Source organism: Phocoena sinus, chromosome 7, assembly GCF_008692025.1.
Source record: "Phocoena sinus isolate mPhoSin1 chromosome 7, mPhoSin1.pri, whole genome shotgun sequence".
Classification (NCBI taxonomy): domain Eukaryota; kingdom Metazoa; phylum Chordata; class Mammalia; order Artiodactyla; family Phocoenidae; genus Phocoena; species Phocoena sinus.
In genome coordinates this window covers 72,085,563-72,100,057 of record NC_045769.1, presented here as the reverse complement: position 1 = coordinate 72,100,057, position 14,495 = coordinate 72,085,563, and positions in this window count along the sequence as shown.

Below are 14,495 nucleotides of genomic sequence, written 5' to 3'. Positions count from 1 at the left end.
CTCTGAAAATATTAAGAGTAGGTGAAGATGTAGAAAAGGGGAAAATCTCAAAAACACTGCTTACTGGAGGAAATGTAAGTTGGTACATTCACCACTTTAGAAAACAGTTTGCTATTCCCCAATTTATTTGCATGTATGCTATGGCACAGTAATTGTAGGCATCTACCTCAGAGAATTCCGTCTATCTGTGTACCAAGAGAAATGTACAGGAGTGTTCATAATATACAGAAAAGAACTTAAATGTCTACCAAGTGTACAATGGATAAAAAGGCTGTGGTATATGCCTACAATGGAACATTTTGCAGCAGTGAAAATGAATAAACTATAGGTAAAAGCAGCGACACGGATCATTTCAAAATTGATGTTGCAAGAAGCAAGTCAACATAAAGCATGATTCCATTTGCATGAAGTTGAAAAACAGAAAAAAAATATCTTAACAGCACGTTGTGTAAGAATAGTTACATGAGTAATTGTTTTTAAACTATAAGGAAAAACAAAGGGATTATAACATAAAATTCAGAATAGTGGTTTATCTCTGAGGGAGAAGAGTGAGATGTTCACGGAGGGTTGGAAGGGGACTTGTAGAGATGGTAATGTTCCATGTTTTGCACTGGGTTGTGGATATATAAAAATATATTTCAAGGGCTTCCCTGGTGGCGCAGTGGTTGAGAGTCCGCCTGCGATGCAGGGGACTCGGGTTCGTGCCTCGGTCCGGGAGGATCCCACATGCCGCGGAGCGGCTGGGCCCGTGAGCCATAGCCGCTGAACCTGCGCGTCCGGGGCAAAAAAAAAAAAAAAAAAAAAAAAAAATATATATATATATATATATTTCAATACTTTTCTTTAAGTGGTTCCAAGACTTTTGTATGTTTGCTGTATTTCATACTAAAACATTTTAAAAACAAAACTCAGCTTTTAATTTTATTCATGATCATTTTCAAACATATACCAAAGCAGAGAGAATAATGATTCCTCTGTTCCTAATACCCAGCTCCAAAATTTATCAACATTTTGTCATTCTTGTTTCTCTCTCTCTTCCTCTCGCTCTCCCTCACTCTCGCTCTCTCTCTCACACACACGCACACACACATTTTAATTTTTCTGGAGTGTTTTAAAACAAATCCCAAACACTGTATCATTTCACCTGCATCACTTTTGATATCTACCTCTAACAAGTAAGAACTTTTTAAAACACAATATCATGATCACCTCTAACAAAGTTGATGACAATTTGTTAAGATCAATACCCAGTTCTTGTTCATTTTTCTCCAATTATCTAAAAATCGCTTTTTGTAATTCATTTGTTTAAATCAGGATGAAACAATGTCCACGTGTTAAATTTGGTTGATATATCTCTTAAGCCTCTTTTAATACATAAACGTTCACCCCCACTCACTTTCTAAATTGATGTTAGTTGTTAAAGAAATCATCTGTCCTATAGAATTTCCCACATGGCTGACTGCAACCTCATGGTGTCATTTAAAGTTGATGGTTAGTTCTAGAGGTTTAATTACATGCTGGTTCACTGTTTTTAGCAAAGGACGCTTCATACATGGTGCTGAACACACAGAGGTGATGTGATGTCCATCACATCATATCAAGAGAGACACATAATATCTGGTTGTCTCATTTTAATGATGTTAAGATTGATCAGAAGTTCAGGTATTATCAGTTCGATTTATCCCCTAAAAAGTTCCATGGTTTTAATATTCATAACTTACCTCAATCCATTATTTCATTAGGGGTTACAAAATTGTGGTTTTCATAGTTTCTTCATTCCTTCTTTACTTATTGGTTGGAAATTGTCTATGGAGAAGAATTTTTCTCTCTTCAATTCTTTGGTTAATTTGAAATACAATTAGCACAGGAAGAGCAGGATAAATTTCCCCCTATTTACCAAGTTTCAGAATAATGAGTTGATGCCACAGGAAACTCCAAAGCTAACCAGCTTTAAGTAACAACATCCTGAACTTGTGAATTTTTATATGTTTGATTTGTTCCAGTCCACCACAATCATTATTCTTGTTGATGCTCAAACTGTCCCATTTTCAGCTAATGAGAAACCCTTCAAATTGTTTCTTGTGGCTTTTTTTTTTTTTTTTTTTTTTTTTTACCAGACCCCAAGAGTCTTTGATAGATTGTTTTGCTTTCTAGCATAGTAAGATTGTCCTGGGTCCTTGTACAGCTCATGCTCGCACCTGGATTAGCTATTGTTCTAAGAAACCCACATCAGCTTGCTCTTAAACTTTTTTTTCAATAACAAATTCCTTAAAATGTGTTTTTTATCCTTATTAAATGTGGGGGAAGGAGCTCATGAAATATTCTTTTTTTTTTTTTTTTTTTTTGCGGTACGCGGGCCTCTCACTGTTGTGGCCTCTCCAGTTGCAGAGCACAGGCTCCGGACGCGCAGGCTCAGCGGCCATGGCTCACGGGCCCAGCCGCTCCGCGGCATGTGGGATCTTCCCGGACCGGGGCACGAACCCACGTGCCCTGCATCGGCAGGCAGACTCTCAACCACTGCACCACCAGGGAAACCCTAAAAAGCATTTTAAATGAGGTGATACAATGTCCTAAAACCTGAGATTTAACCAAGCAGTGTGTATATATATTATATATGTATATACATATATGTCTATACATACATACACTCTTCAATGCAGTACTGAAATGAAAAGATATGTGTTTCAAGACCACATAGAAATACTTGATAAAAATAGAAGCCTAAGACTGTAAATTCTATCAATTTTTATCTACCAGGGTATGGGTTCTGTGGCATTATAGGTGATCAGCCAAGTCAAGGGGGAAGGCACTGGTAACTCTATTTGTTTGATGGTGCTGTGGAATTAGAAAGCTGGGGAAGAAAGGAAACACATAAAGGAAGCATCATCTTTAGCTTCCTTAGCACTTGTCAATTTTCCGAATCTAAATTGTAGTTGAATTTTAGCCAATACTTTGTTTTTGTTCTTAAGACTTCCTGTAGTCTTACCTACATTTTCTCAGCATCATTACCATCACAGTTATTTTGAAATTATTTTAACATCATACTTTTTGTTTATTTGTTTATTTTTGGCCACGGCTGCGGCTTGCAGGATTTCAGGTCCCCGACCAGGGATGGAACCCTCCTTCAGCGGTGAAAGCATGGAGTCCTAACCACTAGACCGCCAGAGAATTCCCCATAATTACTTTTTAGTTTACAGAAACCTCACACATAAGTTACCTCATTTGATCCTCACTGAAATCCTTCCAGGTAGATGATGTTATTAAGGGCACAGACTCCAGAGTCAGACTGCCCAGGTTTAAAGCTGGCTGTTCCCCTCCCTGACTAGAAAAGTATAAAATGAGGTTTATGAGAGGATTAAATGAGTTGATATCCATAAAGCATTTAAACTAGCGCCCGGCACACAATTAACGCTATAAAAGTATTAATTACTTTTCTTTTATATATTAAAAAAAAGAGATATTCAGTAATTGGCCTAACTAAGGTAGTTCTTTACGGTAAGTTAAAAATCTAGGGTAAAACCCCAGGACTGCTGATGCTAAAAGCCCTATTTTTAAATATTGTTCAGTACTACCTTCTTACTTAGATTGTGTTTCCTTTATATTTCTTTCCTCCTTCTCTTCTCTCTCCCTTTGATCGCTTTCTTTCTCTCATCTTTTTCTTCGCCCTCAGCTTCTCCTTTCTCTCCTCTCCCTCTTCCTTTTCCTACCCCTACCATCACCCTCACCACCTATTGTACCACTAGTGCCACCAACATCATCACCAGAAACATTAGCGTGATGAACTAAATTGCCTGTGAACTTGAAAGCAACGCATGCTGATAAATTTCTTTTTAATGGGATGACAGAGAAGGAAGGAAGGAAGAAAAAGGTGATTTTAGCTGACAGTCATACTATGCTATATATTTAACTTGTAGTTATGATCTCTACTTATTTATAAAAAACAATGCCTGAGATGAAAAATGTACTTGAAAAGATTAACAGCAGCTTAGACAATGAAGAAGAAAAGATTACTGAACTTGAACAGATAGCAATAGAAGTATCCAGAATGAAAAATAAATGCAGAACACTAAACTGTGCTAATGCTAGGAATAAAAATTGATAATTTATATAAAATTATTATCTAGAAAAATATGAAAATGCTTGTGTAAAAATTACAATAGCATGTGAGTTAGGGTTTTGTGATACTGCATAGTTTTTGTTGTTGTTGCTGCTTTAATTTTCAATGTTTATTAATTCCATTGTTTAGCACATGCCTCCTGGGTAGCCTGATACTGTGTTAATCAACATGGCATTAAAGGCAAACTGAATATAGCTCCTGTCCTTAAGTGGTTCTCAGTCTAGAAGTGAAAACAGACATGTAAACATACGATTGCTATAGAGTGTGGTAACCTGGATAAGGAGGAAGCGCCTTATTTGGACTGAGGATGTCCAATGAAGCTTTTTTTTTCCCTCGGTACGCGGGCCTCTCACTATTGTGGCCTCTCCCGTTGCGGAGCACAGGGTCCGGACGCGCAGGCTCAGCGGCCATGGCCCACAGGCCCAGCCGCTCCACGGCATGTGGGATCCTTCTGGACCGGGGCACGAACCCGTGTCCCCTGCATCAGCAGGCGGACCCTCAACCACTGAGCCACCAGGGAAGCCCCAATGAAGCTTTTTTAAGAAGAGACACTTTTAGCTATAGTTTGTGAGGAAAAAAAATAATTCACCAAGTAAATAGGGATACAAGTGGAATGAAGCAAGAGTAGAGTTGAAGGAGAATTTGAAAATTCTAGACAAAATATTTGTATATGCAAAAGTGTTGGAGAACTACAAATCTTTTGTTATGACTTAAATTCCAAGTACATGCAGAGGTGAGTAGGGATTGAAGCTGGAAAGGCTAAGTGGGGACTAGATCATGACAACCTTATTAGAATACTGCTCTGCAATAAGTGGACATTTCCAATATTTCTGGCATAGGCAACATGAACTAGTAAATCACTTGGGCTTTATTCTGCCGGTATAGGGGAGTTATTAAGGGGTTTTACAGAGTCTGAGTTGTAATCTGAGTTACAAGGTCAGATTTATGATTAGAAAGATTACAGTGTCATCGGTATGGTAGATAGATTCAATGGCAATGGGGGAGGTTAGAATCAGATACTCCAGTTATTCCAGGGAAGATATGACAATGGCTTAATCTAGAGTCAGGATATATAAGAGCAATGAGAGCTGTCCATTCTGGGTGTAGGCAATAAGGGAGTGTGATATTAGTGATAAAAACACTCCTCCCTGAAAAAAATCTTTTGTTGGTGTAAGTTCCAAACAATTGCCATGGTTATTGCTGAATTTAAGCGTTGTATATATTTGTTGTATATTGCTGCTTAACAAATTATCCCAACTTTAGCAACTTAAACAAGATACAATCATTATTTCACATGATTTCTGAGGGTCGGTCATTTGGGAGTGGCTTAGCTGGATGATTCTGACTCAGGGTCTCTCATAAGATTTAGATGTCTACTGGGACTGTAGTCACCTGAAGGTCAAGGGCTGGAGGATCCACTTCCAAGCTCACTTATGGCTATTGGCTGGCATCCTCAGTTCCTCTCAATGTGAGCCTTTGTATCGGACTGCTCTGCTAATGACATGACAACTGTATATACATATATAGTGTGTATGTGTGTGTGTGTGTGTGTATGCATGTGTATAGAGAGAGAGAGAAAGAGAGAGAGAAACTCAACCAAGGTAGAGGCTGTAGTGTCTATTATAACCTAAATCTCAGAATTGGCATACTATCAATTCTAATTCTGACACATTCTATTAGTTACAATGTGACAAGAATGTGAGTACAAGGAGCAGCATCTTGGAGTCTGACTGCCACAGTAACATATGTAGAAAGTTCAAAGGAACACATTCTTACTACGTACTCTTTTACTTACTTACTCATACAGTACACACTGTGTGCTACCTGGAAGTTAATTCAGAAAATTACCCATTAAGCAATTACTCCCTGTTCCCCTCTCCTCCCAGCCTCCGGCAATCAGCAATCTGCTTTCTGTTCCTATGGATTTGCCAATTCTGGATATTTCATATAAACAGATTTATACACCACGTGACCTTTTTCGCCTGGCTTCTTGCACTAAGCATGTTTTTGTGGTTCATCTACATTGTAGCATGTATCAGTACTTCATCCCTTTTTATGGCTAAATAATATTCCATTGTATGTGAATACCACAATTTGTTTATCCATTCATCCGTTGATGAATATTTGGCCTGTTTCCATCTTTTGGCTATTGTGAGTAGTGCTGTTGTGAACATTTATGTAAAGTATTTGGGGCAGAGGGGATTGATTTTAAGGTGCCAGTGAAAATGTGAGTGAATGTGTCCAGCAGGTATTTGTATCTGTGGGTCTGAATTAAGAGGAGAGGTCAGAGATGGAGATAGACTTGGAGTCAGCAACTGTATATGGGTTGTGGTCAAAACCAAGAGGGAAAGCATGTAGAGAGAAAAGAGCAGTAGACTGAAGGTAGGAGTTAAGTCAAAATGTCTATGGCATACAGGACTTGGCTAAAGCCTTTAGACATTCTCTGGTCTAACACTTTGGGTGTAAGCATTAAGCTAGTTCACATTATATAGAGCTTCTCATTTATGATTGACCTATAGACTTTGTAGGATTGCATAACTCCCTTTAATAACTTATTTAACAGTTTAGTTATTTTATTATCAAGAAATCCCTACTTTCTAGGTGCTCAAATTATAATTTATGACATAAGAAATCACATCCTGCCCTGTGGAAGATGGATAATGTTTAGTCACTGCTCTGTGATATAAAGAACTTCTCCAGCGTCTTTTTTATTGACTAAATAACTTCAGGCCTTTCACCTTTCCTTTAAATATTTTCTAAAATTTAGATGCATTTACTGGATCTCCCATAATTTACTACATCATGATTCAATTGGATAGTCTAGTAAAACACTGTCTTCTTACGCTCAGTGAAATGTGTGCTCTACCAAGCTCTTACAGTCCACCCTTCTTTGAAGATAGTATCCTGTTCTGTTATTATAACAAGGAAACAAGACAAATGCACTATTGATTTATCAGTATCTTTAACTTGTGCTCCATTGTAATCTCAAACCCCTTTATTGATGGCATGTCTAGATTATTTCTCCTGTTACATCAGGAGAGAGTATTTCAATTTCAGGGTATGTGTTAATTAATGTTGCCTTTGTACTTTTTGATCAAAATTCTTTGTTTACACATACCTCTAATTTACAAAGAACACTTTCAATCTTCTTCTTATTTTTTTAAGTGTTAATAATCTTGTCATATTTGCTATCATACCAGAATTGAGAATTTTCTCAATTCCATTTTGTCACTCATAAGGAATGTTGAACAACATTGGGAACCTAAAATTCACCCCTTGTGTGGTAGTTTTCTAGATTTCTTAGATTGACACTAAGCTGTCCACCTGCACTTTGGGGGGATGTTACCCCGCATCAACTTACACTTCTAGGATTGCATGAAACTTTTTATGTTTGCAACCTTCCCACTTTAATGGATAGTGGAGCGTAAGCAAGACTGTTTGGTGGACTAAATCCCAGTTCATACAAACCTCAGTCATTTACATTTCCTGCAGGTACAATGCAGAATGCCAGTGATTGGAAGCCATCCAATCTTTGTCAGGACTTTCTGTGTTTGGCATATATTGTGATTGACTTAGCAACGATAACGAAACGCGAGTAATGCTGCACTTTCAAGATGCTTTAGATGGATTTCCTTGTATTTGGGAGATGTCTGGCCTAGGGGGAGGAGGAAATCTAATCGAGCATTCAGAAGGACTGTACCTGCACCCTGATGTCTAGAAGGAAGTAGGTTAGACTTCTGGGTAATGTGATCACATGGCAGTGGTGTTTACTGCTGTGGAATCATTAGAATATTCCAAATTTTTGAAAGATAGATCTCTTATGCACTCAAAGGGTAATGAACACCCCTTAATGAATGCTGTGCAGGGAGACTAGATTGCTTGCTGGGTAATTGGCATTGGTGGGGAATGGGCAAAGTGTGGTTAGGTCAGGGCACCTCTGACCCCCCAGGATCCAGCCTGAAAAATGGCCATTTTCTCTGGCTTCCTGAAGGTCAGGCTTACATTTAACTTCCGTGGATCTTTCACACTTCATAGCTCTTGTACAATGTCAGCCATTTACTAAATGTTTTCTCACTTAATCCTCTCTATCACCCTGCTTTGTAGGTTACTATCCTTGCATTTGCAGATAAGAAGACAAAGACTGTGTGAGGTTACCTCTTGCCCAAGGCTTCAGAGTGGAGGAATCAGGTTTTGAAAGGAGTTCATACTCAACGCATTATGCCTCAATATTTCAATTTAAGCAAAGAGCCAATGGAACATATAAATGGTTCAGTTAATTTTATAATTAATTTGAAATTAATAGGCACATTTATATAAATTTTCTATAATATTGTGTTGTTATCAATCTTTATCTTTTTTTTTTTTTTAAGTTTTAAATTTTTTGCCTGCGCCATGCAGCATGTGGGATCTTAGTTCCCTGACCAGGGATTGAACCTGTGCCCCCTGCATTGGGAGCATGGAGTTTTAACCACCAGACCACCAGGGAAGTCCCTCAACCCTTATCTTATAAAAGCATCTTCTGATTTTAATTCAGATATAACTATAGTTGTAAATATAGTTGCAAATATAGTTTATATAGTTGTAAAATCTTTAGGAAATGCACGATTTCAAGCTCTACCTTTCTCATACAACTTTTCATTTACATTTTCACAAGTTGTTTAGTTTTTATAGTTTTAATTTTAGTAACTACATAAAGATACAGTCAATAAATACTGAATCTTTTAAAAAAATTCTTAATGTAGTAGTGAAAATTAAGACAGTCTCACACAAGTACACCTCATTTTAGGAAAACCAGAATTATGGACAAACAAAAAAAGCAAAACAGAGGGTGGGTATTTTCTTAAGGAAAGGACTCAATATAGAATTCCTTTAAATAATACGCTCTCCTGGATCCCCAGGGGATTCAGTTTCCTAAAACTAAGAGTTACACCCTTTTGTGACTGCCTAAGGGTGAATACTTTCTGAGATCCTTTCCAGCGCGTCATGACTAATGCATTGATTGGGTAAAAAGAGGCTACCCATATATTCTAGGGTTTTCCAGTTACAGAAACCTACAGGAATGAAGGATGTGTTTACATCTCAGGGTCTGGTGGTTCAACAAAAACTCGGAAGAGTTTTTCTCTCATTTACTCCCACCCTGCTGAGTCCAGGGGCTTCTAGGATCCTAGTGTCCTCAGGATGTCAGGGACAGTGTGCGGTCATCTATTCTTGTCCACTCTCCTGCCTTCAGTCCGGACCACACCCAAACCCGCCCAGACAGAGGAGAGTCTGCCCTATTTTTAACAAGACCCAGGGACTGGGAGCATTCTTCCTTTCTCAATAACCCCATTTCAAATCCAATCCACACTTTTGGTTTGCTTTTCACACAATTAGAGGGCCTCCATGCACTTCTTACAAATTTCCATCTAATACAAGAGACACTTTCCACAAATTTAAAATTAAGGAAATAATAAAAATGGATCAAATAGAAAATAAGATGTATTTTAGATTGTCTGTGACTTTAAATAGACTAGTAAAATGTCACATTATGTTGTAAGATTAGGATATGCACCAGCAAACAGGGTTTTCTAAAATCCCAAATTCTGTAAGTGTAATTACGTAATCTTAAAAATCTTAAGACATTTGACTGGGAACATATGCTTATGTCTAAGAGAGAAAATGATGTACCTGTCACGCAACACCCCCCCAAAAGATTTCATTGTTGCTTAGTGAGATTAGATTATATTTAAGCAAGATTATATTTGAACAAGGTTATATTTAAGATACACAATAATGAAAACTACTCCACCTCCTTCTACACTTTTATTTTTGTTCAATGAGGTTAGATTGCTTTGGGGGAATAATCGCTATTTACCATTCTGCTAGTGTTTTGCTAATTGCCTCCCATCAGATTTTATTTAGTTCTTATGCACATCAGGAAGATGAAAATTTTGAGGAGATGTAAAAGGACAAAGATTAGTCAAGGATAGAAGTGACTAACTCATACCTGATCAACATCCCTTTTTTTTTTTAATGTTTCCCATTCATCCCCCTCCCAAAATCAAATGTTTGTTTGATATTGCAGGGGATTCTTTCTTTATAGGTGAGGACATGCTTTCCTTTTTTTTTTTGCGGTACGCGGGCCTCTCACTGTTGTGGCCTCTCCCCTTGAGGAGCACAGGCTCCAGACGTGCAGGCTCAGCGGCCACGGCTCACAGGCCCAGCCGCTCCGCGGCATGTGGGATCTTCCCAGACCGGGGCAGGAACCCGTGTCCCCTGCATCGGCGGGCGGACTCTCAACCACTGCGCCACCAGGGAAGCCCGACACGCTTTCTTAAAGCATCCTGCATTATTGCTGTAGTTTCGGCTAATTTATTTTATAAATTTATTCTACAAAAATAAATCAGTTGTCTTCCTCTGATATCAACATTCTGACAAGCCTGGTTTCCTCATTTTATTTTTCTTAGAAAATTACTATTTTGAAGAATGTAAAAAAGATTGAATACTCTTCCTTGACCCAGTCTGCTTTTGTCTGTATTCTTTCTTTCTTTTTTTGGTACTGAGACTGATATGTAGCCACATGTGCTAGATAAGAATTCTTTATCAGATTCAGCCATTCTGCACGTGATTAATTTTGTTATGGTCAAAACAGAACGCCTTTTCTAGGTTCCTCTGGCAGTCACTGTATACAGCTACTCCTGCCCTTAAATCATCTTAATCTGTGTATAGTAAAGTAGAGTATGTCCTGATTGAAACAATTGTTTTTTTCCACTCATGCTACAGCATTTCCTGGGCTTTCTAAGGTCATATCTTCATATTTTCGAAAAACGGTTAATATCACTTTTACAGGCTGTCTTGATCTTTTCCCATGAATTATAAAACCCCCATGACAAAAGCATGATTTTATTTTTCATGTTATAACAAATTTTGAGGCAAATTACATTAGTAAGAAAGAGAAAAAAGAAGATAACAGTCTGAATCAGGTAACAAAATTAAAAGAAAAAAGAAGTGGAAAACAAGATGTCTTTCTCATCAGGCACTGGTAAAAATTTACAGTCTCCTCAAGTGCGATGAAATTTTGTATTTTACCAGTGCTCAGTAGGTTTATGACTAATAAATATTACTGAGTGGTTAATATGTCTACAGACTCAGAAAATTTAGCCAAAGATATATTTTCCGATCATTTCAAACTACTGTGCAGTCTCTTTATATTGTATAGCAGATGGCTTGGTGGATGGGAGTTAGGAAATCGATTTGAACCCTTGTTCTCTTGTTTAATTGCTGTGTGGCCCTGGGCAAGTTACTTGACCTCTGTGTACCTTAGTCTCCTCATTATAAAATGGGGGAAGATAAAATCATTATGCTGTACACCTTAATCTTATACAGTTCTGTATGTCAATTATATCTCAATAAAACTGGAAAAATAATGAGTAGGCTAATAATTTTTCCTATCTATAAGTTATATTAAATTGATATGAATAAATATATATTTATTCATATCATATGACTATTATAATATTACTTATGTCATAAGTCTATATCACTATTATTTACCTGGTGAATAATAAATAATAATATGTTAGCTATTATTACTAATTTTAAAATGTAAGATCTCATTGCTGCGATTATTATATTGCTCTTGGATATTGGCAAAAATTATAGTGTTTGGAAGTGATTGCCCAGAGAACAGGAATTCTTCATAGAAATTCCAGACAGCACAGAAACTTGTAGAAGATGTGCAAACATGAAGAAAAGAATTTACCCTTTACTGAGCAGAGTTACCACTATTCTGTGATTAACTGAATCTTAAGTTAACTGTCATGAAGAGTCACAGAGGCAACTCTGACTTTCTTGAGATGCCCAGAGCTGGCCTGACCTCACCAATCAGTAGAAGTCAGGATGAATTGGGATCCATATTCCAAACTCACTTTAGTTTAAGGGGACCTGAAAACTGCCTTAAATTTATACTTGTCACCTTCTCTACTTGCTCCATGGTGCACTTCCAAATTTCACCTGTGTTCTCCACATTTGGATAACCAGTTGTCAAGTTTCAAACTTCTTCAGATAGCATTGGAACAGTCAGTAAAAATCACCAGATCTTCTTTAAATTCTCCATAGTCTTCATGCTATAAGAATTACTTCATTTTAAAAGAACGATGAACAGATTAGAATATTTTTTTGTTTCTAATGTTCATTAGTTTGCTAGACATATATCTATAGAACACTAGCCATGTGTTAAGCATTTGTTATGTAAGGATAAATAAACCATGGTCCTTGTCCAAGTTGGGATTTACATGCTGGTAGTTTAGTGATATCTTATATAGTTGATTCTCTTACTGTTTAGTTTATGCACTAAAATTTATTTGGAATTCCAAAACCAATTCTTGTGGCATTTGTGGACATGCACTGAGCAGCAAAGAGTTTTAGTCTCCTGTCAGGCACATTTTCAGTTCAAGTTGAGCAAGGTGATCTCTGCCTTCTTGTTTCAGCTCTTAGACTGTAAATGGTGTGCTTTTTGCAGTCTATTTGTTGCCATGATTTTTGCATTTTTGGGCTCTTTGTTGATGATTTCACTGTTTAAAATGGCCTCAAATGTTGTGGTGAAGTACTGTCTAGTGTGTTGCTTAAACACTGAACTGTGATGTTCCTTATGGAGAAAATATGCTTTGTGTAGGCATGAGTTATAGTGCTTTGGCTGTGAGCTCAATGTTAATGAATCAACAAGATGGTACATTCAGAAAAAAGAAGAGGAAATCCACCAATCTGTACATGAGGCTGCTCCGGAAAGTGTGACACCTATAGTCCATGATGAAGTTATAAAAAAGATCAAAAATGTAACTGTATTTGTGGAATCATGAGATGATGAATTGTTGTGAGGCTGAAAACAAAGGAATTTACGTTCATGTTACCTAGGGTCATGAAAATGTTAAACCCATCTTGTCTAGTGTTTTATTATAAAGAAATATGTCAATAATTATTTGTAATATATATATGTGTATATATATGTATATATACCATTATATTACATATAATATTATATATATTATTATATATGTATAATCATATATATATTTTGTCTTTAAACAGAAACACACATGAAACAAGAATACGTATTGATTTTGTTCTGATCAGAAGCTCACAGGAACCTAACCCTGTATTTCCCCTAGGAGCAATGGCTCAGTATTCATTAGTTCAGTGTTTTCAGTGACTTTACAGAACATAACTACTGTGAACAACAAGAATTTACTGCATATTCTTTGATAGTCTACAGCAGTGGTTCTCAACCAGGGCAATTTTGCACTCCCTGGGACATTTAGGAATGTGTGGAGGTGTTTTGATGGTCATGACTTGGTGGGCAGTGGGGCTGGGAGGGGGTGCTACTGGCTTCTAGTGATTAAAGGCAAAGGATGCTGTTATACTTCCTACAATGCACAGGACAGCTCCCCACAATGAAGAATTATCCCGTCAAAAATGTCAACAGTGCCAAAGTTGAGAAACCCCACTCTATACCAAGTCTTCAAACTTTCTCTGTAAGGACCGGATAGTTAATATTTTCATATATGTGGGCAATGTGTTCTCCATTACAACTATTTGACTCTGCCATTGTAGCATGAATGCAGCTACTGACAATATACCAACTGACAATGGGTGCATCTGTTTCATGATAAACTTTATTTATAAAAATGGTCAGCCTGTTGGATTTGGGCCTGGGCTGTAGTCTGTGGACTCCTCCATAGCAGTAAATCTTAATCTTGAATGCTCATTAGAAGAAGCCGGGGCTTTTAAACAATGGTATCGCCTGGACTCCTGTTCCCCCAATTCTGATTTGATTGGTCTGGGAGGGGACCCCAGTGTTGGTATTAGTTAAAAGCATCCTACGGATGCGAATGTACAGCCAATGTTGAGAGCCATCACTGTGAGATAGTTGCTCTTTGTGTATTTGAAAACTGACCCAGCCCAGTAGACCCTTATCAGTAGCTGGGAGAGCCTTCTCTTGCAGTCTGGCTTTTGTCCCAGGCACTCTCCTGAAAGTCTCCAAATTAATGGCCTTTTTTAGTGCTCGTTCCTGTGAACCCCTGAGGTTCAGATTTAGAAACACTTCATGCTTTCAGGTACCTTGAAACTCCTCACTCTCCTGGTTCTCCTTCTATGCTCTAACTACTCTTCTGCCTCTTCTTCAACCTTTTGCACATTAAATATAGATGCTCCCCAAAGAGCTGTCCTAGGGTTCTTCTCTGATTAATTTTTCCTGGCCTGTGTCATGGCTTTACTTCTCTAGAAACAACGTTCATGTAACTATCTTTTGGCCTGATCTCTCCCACAGGGGTTGTTTTGGTAGGCCACCTGGTGACTCTATTCTTGATCATGGTTTTGGAAATTAGATGTGAAAAGTCATAGT